This window comes from Petaurus breviceps, unplaced genomic scaffold, assembly GCF_028583685.1.
Source record: "Petaurus breviceps papuanus isolate PSGF00001 unplaced genomic scaffold, PetGlider_PUasm1.0 90752, whole genome shotgun sequence".
In the NCBI taxonomy this organism is placed as follows: Eukaryota; Metazoa; Chordata; class Mammalia; order Diprotodontia; family Petauridae; genus Petaurus; species Petaurus breviceps.
Window position 1 is genome coordinate 13,294 of NW_027187336.1, and position 11,503 is coordinate 24,796.

Sequence of the window (11,503 nt, forward strand, 5' to 3'; positions counted from 1 at the left end):
TTCAGTGACTCCCAAGGCCTGTTCCTGGTTTGCTGGTGCTGGGATTGTGTTGGACGATCTGCACTGGACTGGGCTTCTCTCTCACTCAGACTCATGCATCATCACATAACTGATAAAATTTCTACTCTGTAGAAAACAAAAATGACTCTCTCCATGCCTTGGTTTCAAATGGACAAAGGGAACCAACCTGACCCAGAGTAACTAAAGTACCCATCTTATAAAGCTAGGTCTTTCAGGAAACAATGTAACAGTCCTGCCAGACTTCTTCCTGAAACTTCTAAAGATAATCTCAAACTCGCTGATATGTCTGAATATAACAATGTGTAGGATCAAGAACACTGACTATTGGGAGGCAGAGCCAAGATGGTGGAGTAGAAGCACAAACTTGGTGTGAGCTATGGTTCCAAACAATTCCAATACCTGTAAAAAAATTACTTTAAACAAATTTTAAAACCACAGAATCCACAAAGTAACAAAGAGAAACAAGTCTCCTGCTGAAGACGGCCGGGCAGGCTGAGAGGAAAGGTCTATCACAGCATGTTTCCAGCCCCAGGGCAGCTCCCACCAGCAGCAGCCAGAGCCTACTTCAGAAGAGAGAGTGAAGCACCAGCACCAGCAGCTGTGGCAACTTCCCGACTTCTCAACTCATAAACACCAAAGACAAAGAAAAAGGTCGGTGTGGAACTCTGTTGGAACAAGGGTGGAAGGAAGAGTGTGGTCCAGCCCCTGAACCCGGGGCTGAGAAGCAGCAAAGGCCTGGTGGCTGCAGCTGCTGCCACATGGCTGCCTCAAGAGCTCCTGGCCTTCTGCTTGGATCTGGATCATCATCTTGGGTGGTGGTCCTGGGGTGTGTGGCCAGAGCTTGTGGGGGCTGTAGAGATGGGGCCTTTGTAATAGCTCTGGCAGCTGCAAAAACACCAGCAATTTGGGACATATCTCTCTCAATTCTGGAAGCAGAGTTCTACTGTGGCAAAAGAGCTCAAATGTCAAGTAATTGACTGGCAATATGAGCAAGCACAGAAAGCACAAAGATCACAGAATCCTTTTGGGGGGACAAAAAGATCAGGACAAGGATAGACAACAAAGTCAGAACTCCTGCATCAAAAGCCTCCAAGAAAAATATGAATTGGTTATAGGCCATGGAGGAGCTCAAGAAGGATTTTGGAAATCAAGTAAGAGAAGTGGAGGAAAAATTGGGAAGAGAAATGAGAATGATGCAAGAAAATCATGAAAAGCTAGTCAACAGCCTGCTAAAGGAGACCCAAAAATAACTGAAGAAAAATAACACCTTAAAAAATGGACTAACTCAAATGGCAAAAGAGGCCCAAAAAGCCAATGAGAAGAATATCTTAAAAAGCTGAATTTGCCAGATGGAAAATGAATTTCAAAAACTCACTGAAGAGAATAACTCTTTCAAAATTAGATTGGAGCAATTGGAAGCTAATGACTTTATGAGAAATCAAGATACTATAAAACAGATCCAAACAAATGAAAAAATAGAAGGAAATGTGAAATACCTCATTGGAAAAACCCTGACCTGGAAAATAGATCCAGGAGAGATAATTTAAGAATTATTGGACTACCTGAAAGCCATGCTTAAAAAAGGAGCCTAGACACCATCTTTCAAGAAATTATCAAGCAAAATTTCTCTGATATTCTAAAACCAAAGGGCAAAATAGAAATGGAAATAATTCACACATCGCCTCTAGAAAAAGATCCCCAAAAGAAAATTCCTAGGGATATTATAGCCAAATTCCAGAGTTCCCAGGTCAAGAAGAAAATATTGCAAAGCAGTGCAGAAGAAACTATTTGAGTACTGTGGAAACACAATCAGGATAACACAAGACCTAGAAACTTCTACATTAAGGGATTGAAGGGCTTAGGATATGGACTAAAACCAAGAATCACCTACCCAGCAAAACTGCTTATAATGCTTCAGGGGAAAATATGGTCATTCAATAAAATAAAGGATTTTCAAGCATACTGGAACCAGAGCTGAACAGACAATTTAACTGTCAAATACAAGAAGCAAGAGAAGCATGAGAAAGTAAACAGGAAAAAGAAATCATAAGGAACTTATTAAAGTTGGACTATTTACATTCTTACATGGAAAAATGATAATTGTAACTCATAAGACTTTTCTCAGTGTGAGGATAGTTGAAGGGAAAATATATGTATATATTGGAGGGTATATGTGTATATAAATATATAAGTGAGTGTGGGCATATGTATGTTCACATACACATAGAGGGCACAGAATGAGTTTAATATGAAGGGATGACATCTAAAAATAAAATTAAGAGGTGAGAGAGGAATTTATTGGGAGAAGGAGAAAGGGAGAGATAGAATAGGCTAAATTATCTCATATAAAAGAGGCAAGAGAAAACTTAAAATGGAGGGGAAGAGCAGGAAGGCAAAAGGGAGTAATGAGTCAACCTTATTCTCATTGAATTTTGCTTAAGGAGGGAATCCCTACAGGAAAATAGTGTGGTAGGGGATAAGAGGGGGGATGATAGAAGGGAGGGCAGATTGGGGGAGAGGGTAGTTAGAAGCAAACATTTTTGAATAGAGATAGGGTCAAAGGAGAAAATAGAACAAGTAGGGGGCAGGATAGGATGGAGAGAAATACAGTTAATCTTTCAAAATATAACAATTATGGAAATGATTTGGGTAACTACAGATGTACAATTCATATTGAATTGTTTATCTTCCCAGTGGGGGCGGGTGCAGAGGGAAGAATGGAAAAAATCTGGAACTCAAAGTTTTAAAAACAAATGTTTAAGAGAATTTTTTTTTAACTTGCAACTGAGAAATAAGGTATACAGACACTGGGGTATAGAAATCCATCTTGCCCTACTAGAAAGTTGGGGGGAGGTGATGGGGGATGATAAAAGAGAAAACAGATTGGGGGAAGGGGTATTCAGGAGGCTTGCTATTTTGGCATGGGGTATTGTAACTCAAAATCTTGTGGAAATAAATGTTGAAAACTAAAAATAAATTAATTTTAAAAAAAGAACACTGACTTTTATGAAACCTTGCCAGGCTCTCCTATCTTGGTCTCTACCACAACCCACTCTCTAGCCTGATTTTTGTTTTCCTAGGGCCATATCAGCAAAAACTGCCCAACTTGAAGGTAATATCAGTTCCTATCTCCCCATACTGTTGAAAAACCCTGCACCAGCATGATCCTCTTCCTAGGGTATTGGAGCATTATGTTACAGTGATTAGTTTTCTTCTGTCCTGAAGGAAATTTACAGTTGCCATTCTTTTTATTTTTCTTTTCTTTTCTTTCTTTTTTTTTTGCTTTTTTTTTGGAGGAGGGAAAGCAGGGCAATTGGTTTAAGTGACTTGCCCAAGTCACATGGCTAGTAAGTGTTAAGTGTCTTAGGTTGGATTTGAACTCATGTCCTCCTGACTCCAGGGCTGGTGCTTTATTCACTGCACCACCTAGCCACCCTAGTGCCTGTTCTTAATAGGAAATTCTGCCATTGAGTATAATTTTAGTTGTACCTTTGACATGGGTGACTATTTTGACTTACAGTATTGGGTTGACTACCAGGTGTGGGGAGAATCTCATAATCCCGTGGTGATAATAATTATAGTTTAATATCTCATTTTTAAGAAAAAAATTTTAATATAATTTTTAACCATAAAAGATACTCAAATATGCAAAATAAGTAATAAATCTCATCTAAAATCCATAGCATTTTACAAAGGAGAACAATAAAGACTTGTAGACAACTAAGAAAAAATACTTAATTATGTAATGGATATCTGAGAAATAACAGGACAGCAAAGCCAATTATAATTTAGGAGTGTTTGTTAACCAGCTGGTGACTGCCTGTCAGAGGGAAAGACAGTCCTGAGCTTTCTGTTAAGCATAATTTTATAGACAATATGATTGATAGCAACAGAATATGTTTCTAAGAGGTACAATGTCTTTAGCATTGTTTCTATTGAAGCAAAGCATTCTCAGTATTATTCTTATTGAAACAAAGCCTTAGTATTATTTCTACTGAAGTGAAGTGAAGCCATAGTCCCTTAGCAAAGCCTTGGATACAAACATAAACAGACCTGAATCCGTGGGAATCTGTGGCATGTTTTTAGCAACACAGGTGAAACATTTCTTTACTATTGGAGTCTATTAGGTGGTTTCAAAGGAACCTAGTAGGGGTCCCCTCTAGCAGGTTTAAGGAGGCTCTAGTGTATAATTTCTGGTGGGCACTTCAAATTACTATTTTTATCTCAAGTTGGAGACAACATATATCTAGTCATTATTCTCATTATATCTCTGTGTAAAAGCTTCTCATATCTTTCCATGTTTTTGTGTATCATATTTTTTGGGGGGTGGGGCATGGGAAGGGACTTTATTTACAAGGCAGAAGCCACTTAAATTATGTACAGAGATACAAGTGCTGCACAGCAAATAGCAGAGACCCCAGAGTCCAAAATGGCTGCCTCTTGCTTTTCAGTCTGCTGCTGCCTCTGATCCTGGGCCAGCACAGGCCCATCCCTTTCTTCCTCTGGGACATTGGGTAGCTCAGACAGCCCCTAAACCAGCAGAGAGCAGGCAAGGGTCCAGCAGGGTCCCTTCCAGGTGACAGGGTGGCTCTAAGTGATGGCAGCAACTGTAGAAGAAGGTATTGCCCTTCTGACCCAAGTCAACGCCTTTATTCTCTGTCATCACCTGGAAGGAAGCCACGATGATGTGATCTTCTGCCACCTTCTGGAACAGCTCATCTACACTCTGGCCCATCTTGCTACATGTCTCAAAGAGCTGGGCTTTTATGTCATCTGCATAATCTTGAATATCATGGAAGTCAACTCTGTGCAGTCTTCGATCTTCCTCAAGAAGGTCACTCTTGGTGCCACACAAGTAGATCTGACAGCTGTCCTGAAGCTCCTTCACCCAGAATTTGGCTCTTTCAAAACTGCTGCTGTCAGTAAGATCATAGCAGAAAATGGCTGCCTTGGCACCACGATAATAGATTTGACTCATGGCCTCATAGCGCTGGGAGCCAGCTGTGTCCCAAATGCCTAGTGTCACTGTTCTGTCTCCCACAGACATCACCTTGGCCACAAACGCTGCCCCAATGGTATTCTGGCAGGGCTCCACCAAAAAGCGATCGTGCACGTATCTCTCCACAAGGCTCGTCTTGCCCACATACTCCTTGCCCAGCATCACGACCTTTATGTCCACCCGCTGCCTGCTCATGCTCCCGGGGCCCAAGCCGGGCAGGTCCTAGGTGGGGCAGGGAGGAGCAGGGCGCAGTGAGGATGGGCAGGGGGACGAGACGCTTCACCTGTACCGGACACGGACCCTCCTGAGCACGCCAGTCCCGTTGGTCCGCGGGACATCGGCGGGATCCTCTGCTCGGCTTGCATCCCTGCACCCAGAGCTTGGAAGCCCAGGGATCCCCAATCAAGAACCCTCACCCCACTACACACATGCACCCACACCGGTCCACGCTTGGAGAGCTGGGCCGGTCCTGGGGGTTCCACCTTACGCTCTACTGTGAGCCTGGAAGGGCTGGGGAGAGAGGGTCATCTGTGTCCTCTTACCGGGGCCACATGCTCCCTCTCCCCCTGCTGTGGCTGCGGCCACACCGGGCCCATCCAGACCCGGTGCCCGGAGATGCCAGCGCCAGAGCAGCCCATAGGGAGCCAAGTGTTGGGGGGGGAGGGAAGGCAGAAACGGGTAAGAGCCACACACATCATGTGAAGGGGACACCGGAAATCTTGTGTATCATTTTAAATAAATGTGAATTAAAAAAAAAAACCTAAATGGACAAAGGGATGTACAGTCTGGATATTGTAGCTTGCCCAGGTCCCATATTTTGATGCCCTTGTTGGGAAAGAATGATTTAGGCTCTGAAGGATGTTTGATACTATATATACCCTTTGATCCAGCAATTCCATTGTTAAGTCTGTATCCCAAAGAGGAAAAACAAGGGGTGGGGGAAGAACCTATTTGAACAAAAATATTTATAAAAGCTGTTTTTTGTGGTGGCTAAGAAGTGAGGATTAAGGGCATGCCCATCATTTGAGAGTGACTGAAAATTCATGGTATATGACTGTAATGGAATAGTATCGTGGTATAAGAAATGACAAGCAGGTTGATTTCAGAAAACCCTGGAAAGATTTACATGAACTGATACAAAGTGAAATGAGCAGAACCAGGAGAAAATTGTACACAATAACAGCAATACTGTGTGGTGAAGAATTGTGAATGACTTAAACATTCTCAATAATGCAATGATCCAAGAAAATCTCAAAAGATTCATGAACAAAAATGCTATCTGTCTCTGGAGAAAGAACTGCTATTTTCTAAGACTGAAGCATAATATTTTTCACTTTCTTTTTTTGTTCAAGTTTTTTGCGCCCACTGACTAATATGGAAATAATTTACTTGATTTCACAGTGTAAGCTATATTCAATTGCTTATCATCTTAGGAAAAGTTGTATTGAGGTGTAATATAATGCTAAGGAAAGGCAACTTCCCAGGTTCAAAATACCAGCATAGGTGCTCTCCATTTTATTCAGTGACCAACCAAGAACAGAGAAGATAAAAACATGACATCATTCCAAAATACAGCATTTACTAAGCGTGATTAAATAATCTCCAAGGACTACCCCACCCCAGGACCTTCCAATCATTCAATCAATTACAAAGTCTCTGTTCTAAATACTTCTCCACCCCTAGGCTATACCTTAATTAAGTCCACCACAAAGCCCCTCTTCTCAAATGGAGATTAGTTTCCAAACATAAGGTCAAAAGTTCCCCACCCCTGGATCACAATTGAATCTACCCCAGAGTTACATCAAATTTAAACACAGCACTTAATACTCAAATGGAGGTCTTTTCTTCATCTTGACACGAGGCAAGTTCTCAGCAATCTTAGTTCCTGGGGAGACAAGGCTTAGCAAGGCCACAAGATACATTGCCAGTCCCTTCATGAATTCATCCTCTGTCTGTAGAACAGTCCTAGAACCCCTGAACACATTAGCAAAGCCCTCTCCCAGGATTTCTGTAAACATACAACAAAAAAATCCTTCTTCAGGGCTTCTGAACCAACAGAAAGGCTCCCAGACCCCTGCAACAACAGCACTGTCCTTCACCAGTGGACAGTATTCACTCTGTCTGCAGGGCAGTCTCCAGACCCCTGCAACAACAGCACTGTCCCTCACCAGTGGACAGTATTCACTCTCTGTCTGCAGGACAGTCTCAGGGCTTCTTAGCGAACAGCCAGGTTCCAGGACTTCTTCAACAAAAGAACTGTCTTTCACCAGGGGACAAATCTGGCAAAACAACATCAAAACAGACAGACAAAGTACCAGCAAAACAGCCATGTCTCCTCAGTCCTTGGTAGCTCAGGGGGCAGGTCTCAAAAGTCCAGGGCAATTCAAAGCGGCCACCAGAAATCCTCTCAGTCTCTCTCTCTCTCCACGAGGTGCTGCTTCCAAAAAGTTCTTCTGCCTCTCCCTTGTCTCTCCAAATCTACGTCACCAGCTCCTCCCAGTTCAGGACTTTCTTTTCACATCAAAAAGTCCATCCCACAGGTGGGATTAACAAGCTCTGGGTTTTAACACAATCAATTTGAAAACCAAGCCAATACAGGGGAATCTTTAATTGCCATTACTATAACATGAGGGAACTCAAAACTTATAAAAAAAAAGTGGGTGCTAAAAATCGTTTTTACATGTAATTGGGGGGATAAGATATTATTATTTTTAAAACAATTGGGGTTAAGTAACTTGCTCAAGGTTACATGGCCAGTTATTTCTGGGTGTGGTGCTAAGTATCGGAGCCCTGATTTGATCCCCAGGTCATCCCGACACTGAGGCCGGAGCTCTTACTCACTGAGCCACCTGGCCGCCCAATAAGATATTATTTTTAAAAAGTATTACCAGGGGATACTTCGTTTTTTTTTATTTGGCTTTTCGGAGGGCAATTGGGGTTAAGTGACTTGCCCAAGGTCATACAGTTAGTTTTTGTGTTAAGTGTCTGAGGCTGGATTTGAACTCAGATCCTCCTGACTCCAGGACTGGTACTCTATTCACGATACTTTAAATCCTTAAAAAAATGTTTATGTCTCTTGAAGTCCATCAAAAACTTCCCCAGAGCACTGTTTAATTTTATAAACAACCATGAGCACAATGAATAAAGAGGCCCAATATAAGAGAACTAGGATTTACAAAAGAGTTAATTTTGGGACAGTGATTCTTTGTCTTATAATGAGTTTACTTGTTGGACTCCTTCAGTGAAAGTGACCATAGTACATTTTAGAGAAGCCCTCATTTGAACACAGAGGTAGTTGGGTTCAGGGTTGTGCAGGGACAGAAGAAAAGCTTCACACTTAATTGATCTAACTAAAGGAATTATTGATACCCCACTTGCTCATTTAAAAAAAAAAACATACAAAGAGAAAGAGTTCAAGTTACAAGCTTTCCTCTTCACTGCTATCCTGGGTCCCAACTTTGACTGGTGTGGGAAACAGAAGATGCAGGGCTAAGTGGTTGACTCCCAGGAAGCCAACTCAGGTCAAGAAGCCAATTTTGGGGGAATGGTCTCAAGATCATAAGGGCTGTATAAGTTTGTACTGAATTAGGCAAAAGGAGCCTCTTAGAAATGCACCAATCTAGGTCAGGGTAGATAAGGCTAAAGGGACTTGATAGAAGTCCTTTGGTATCTGTGGCTACATTCATGAGTGTTCTTAAGTCATTCTAGTTGTCCATATATATATGGTCTCTCTCTTCTGGACGAGAGAGAGAGAGAGAGCAAGAGAGAGACAATTGTAACAGGTTGCACCCTGGTACAACCACAGGTTGTTGAATCTACTTTTCTCAAAGGAAAATAACTTTTAAGGGGTCAACAATCTTCTTTAATTACATTCACTAGTTCAGGGGGAAAGTCAGTACCATGAACTTCAGAGAAAATACAAGCAGAGAAATTAGCATAAAGACCAGCAGACAGAGCTCTGGCTGACTGAATCAAAGCAGTATTGCTATACCCTTTACATACAGCACTGGAACAACAGAACCTTTACATCTGAGCAGTTGGGGGGTCCTGAACACGTCTCACAGTCTCGACCAAGGAATCACAGGGTCCTTCTCATAAGTGAACCCTGAAAGCAAAACACCTCCCACAGTATATAACAAAGAGTTGGCATTTCATTGGCTGAGGGTCAAGGAGATTGATAATCCTTGTGCCCCAGCACTTAATTGTAAACTCCCTGATGAGCTCTGGGCCAGGGCTCTATGTTCCTATCTAGAGGCAGGGAATATCTTTAAATTCCCTTAATGTTACATCAATCTACATCATTCCACCTCTTTGCATGTGTGTTCTGTGGACACCTTAAACTTAGTATGTCCAGAACAGACTCATCTTCCCCCCACACATCACCCTGTTCCCACCATCCCAAGGTCAACAGTACCATCCCTCTAGTCCCCCCAGGTTACAACCCAGGAGTTATCCTGGATTTCTTGCCATATTTAACCTTTGACCCCCTGCTCTACCCTTTGTCCAGTTGATTTCACCTTACAACATCTCTCCTATACCTCTCCCTGTCCTGTGCTGCCACTGCCACCACTTTTCACCTCTAGCCTCATTATGGCAGTAGCCTGCTGCTGGGTCTGCCATTCATTCAGCCACCAAAGTGGTTTTCCTACAGCTAGGTCTGATTGATGAGGGATGACTATAGGTTCAACAGGAACTCTGATCTTTATCTTAAGAGCAAAAAACCTTCGATTTAGTCTGGAAAGAATTCAATAGGCCCAAGCAGACTTGGAGTCAGAGTTATAAAAGTTGATTGTACACTTTACAGCAGGCAAGAGTCCTTTAGGCGACCTGCAACCTCAAAGGGGTAGAATTAAAATTTTTATAGAGTAATCCATAGTAGAACTCGTGCCAATTATGCTAACTAGGTTATTAAGGGTGGGATTAGGGAGGAGTTAAGGTGGGGCCACTGTTTAAAGGAACATGCATTTTTAATGTAACTGCTCAGTTGTATTACCCATAAATCACTGGGAAAAAGCCCAATGGGGGGGCTACCTGAAGGTGTGGTTTTAGGCTTGAAATGTCACTAAGTCAGCTAGCAGTCAAGGGCTGACTGAGAAGTGCCCAGTCTGCCACCCATCAGTGTCATGTTTGACAAGATTGATGTCTGGGAACCAAGGCTAACGGAGATTCAGTGTCTGGATAATAGGCTAAGGAGTTAACCCAGAGATAGGGTCCTGAAGGATTCATTGAGGCAGCCAAGGAGTCAACCTAGAGATAGGGTACTGGAGGATTCATGGGAGCAGTGGGACATTATACAAGGGGGAGATAATAGTTGCCTAAGCTGGAATGTTTATAGATACTTTTGTGAAGGATTGATAGGAATAGCTTGTCACTGTTCCAAGCTGAGATAAACAATTCATGAGTTGTTGCTGGGCAGAGTTAATGCTCTGAAGTTGGGGGGGGGAGGGGAATGTGATTTTACAGACTGGTTTTACAAATTGATGTTACAGACTGATGTTGCAAATTGGTTTTACAAATTGATGTTACAAATATAGATCCCAAGCACCCCATCATGATCATGTCACCCCACTACCCAATGAACCCCAGTAGCTTCCTATTGCCTCCAGGATCATATGTGAAATGCTCTGTTTGGCATTCAAAGCCCTTCATAACCCAGACTCTATTCCCTTTCCAATCTTCTTACACTTTTCAGTCTTACAACTTACTCCCTAATAATACTATTGGGTGCAGTGACAGTGGTCTCCTGGCTGTTCCACAGACAAGTCACTCCATATCTTGATTCTGGGTGGCCATCCTTTCTGCCTGGAATATTCTCCTTCCTCCCCTCTAACAGCTGACCCCTTTTGTTTCCTTTGAGTGCCTACTAAAATCCTACCATCTTCAGGAACACTTTTTAAAAAAATATTTGAATATTTGATTTTAAAACTTTCAATTCCACATTCATTTCCTTCCCCCCCTCCACCCACCCCCACTGGGGAGACAAGCAGTTCAGTATAGGTTGTACATGTGTGGCTAATGCAAAACAATAACATAGTAGATATATTGTAAAAGACTGACTATATTTCCCTCCCTCCTATCCCACCTCCCACTTGTTCTATTCTCTACTTTGATCCTGTCCCTTTTCAAAAGTGGGTGCTTCCAACTTCCCTCCCCCCCCAGCCTGCCATCATCCCCCCTCTCATCCCCTTCCCCCCCTATTCTCCTGGAGGGTGAGATCCCCTATTTAGTGTGTATTTCCCTCCCTCCTCAAGCCAGATTCTATAGGAGTAAGGTTGACCCATTCCCTTTTGCCTTCCTATTTTTCCCCTCAATTGTAACCATTTTCCCTTGCCTCTTCTTTATGAGATAGTTTGCCCCAATCTGTCTCTCCCCATCTCCTCTCATTATATTCCTCTCACCTCTTAATTTCACCTTTTAAGTATCATCCCTTCCTGTTAAATTGGTCCCGTGCCCTCTATCTATGTATACCTGTAAACATATATA

At 42.5% G+C, this 11,503-nt stretch overlaps 1 pseudogene; it reads right to left on the reverse strand.

Annotated features, from left to right (window-relative positions):
- Positions 1-4,349: 4,349 nt before the first annotated feature.
- On the reverse strand, positions 4,350-5,287 carry LOC138146028 (ras-related protein Rab-24 pseudogene; annotated as a pseudogene).
- Positions 5,288-11,503: the final 6,216 nt, after the last annotated feature.